The sequence below is a fragment of the Sinocyclocheilus grahami genome, unplaced genomic scaffold (assembly GCF_001515645.1).
Source record: "Sinocyclocheilus grahami isolate Dianchi unplaced genomic scaffold, SAMN03320097.WGS_v1.1 scaffold51330.1, whole genome shotgun sequence".
NCBI classification, from domain to species: Eukaryota; Metazoa; Chordata; class Actinopteri; order Cypriniformes; family Cyprinidae; genus Sinocyclocheilus; species Sinocyclocheilus grahami.
The window spans coordinates 1-947 of record NW_015526092.1 but is presented as its reverse complement, the minus strand read 5'-3'; the positions used below and the strand labels follow the sequence as shown (position 1 = coordinate 947).

Genomic DNA, 947 nt, shown 5'->3' with positions numbered 1-947 from the left:
TGGAGGTAGTCAGTACTTGAATATAATATGTATCAAAATCTACATAATGACACACACACTGTTATATGTGAATCTAGGAGTGTGTATTTGCGCATACACATTCACAATAGCTAACTGTTTTAAGGCTCAGCAAGACTAAAGGGAAGTTATTTGTAGTTCTCTCCTGTATTATAATGCAAGCAATACAGATGTGTGTATTCAAATATCTACTGTACGTGAGGGTTCATTTACAACCTATGAGCGGTTTTCTTACTAAACAGACAAACATGCAACAGTGAGATACATGAGACGGGATACATAATATGACTCTGCATGAATGATATATCCCATACAATATAAGACGCTACAGAGCCAAGAAGTCTAGGAGTGAAAGTTCTGGACCTCTACGAAGATGGCGAGGGCTGGATGGCTGCATGCAGACAACTGGAATATCTGGGAAAGCGGGACAAAATGAGAATCTGCAGAGCGCTCTGATGAAAACAGTAGTTTCTTAGCTCTTTATATGCATATGTGCTGGCTTACATTAAACGATTAACTGGCTGCAGTCTCCTGTTGCATGATGTAGATTCGTGAAGCATCGTCCACCATGCTGCCACAGTGAACATCGCTCCTGAAACACAGAAGCAGTGAGGGTAAACGTACTCGACGCAGTTAAATGCACGTAAATGCAAGATGATGGAAACTTATATTTCACAATTAAAATTCTCTGTTTAGACTTCAATTGAGTCTAAAATCTAAAATCAGTCAATACACATCGTCACAATATATATCGAGTTCACTTACCTGTTATCATTAATATCTGTACTGTTTCCTGAAAAGCATAAAGGAAGAGAATGAAAGGTTGCTACTGCTACAAGCAAACACATACACTGTATCCTCCTGATTTTTTAACGCAAGAGTGGGTGTGGCCATTTGAAACGTAAATCTGTGAGGTTTTCGGTGTCATC

The 947-nt window shown here is 39.1% G+C and overlaps 1 long non-coding RNA gene across 1 annotated transcript; it reads right to left on the bottom strand.

Annotated features, from left to right (window-relative positions):
• Positions 1–8: 8 nt before the first annotated feature.
• LOC107580916 (uncharacterized) lies at positions 9–881 on the bottom strand. Its single transcript, XR_001608733.1, has 3 exons — positions 784–881; positions 523–610; positions 9–432 (listed from the first exon to the last, which is right to left on the bottom strand). It is a non-coding gene; the product is annotated as an uncharacterized lncRNA (long non-coding RNA).
• Positions 882–947: the final 66 nt, after the last annotated feature.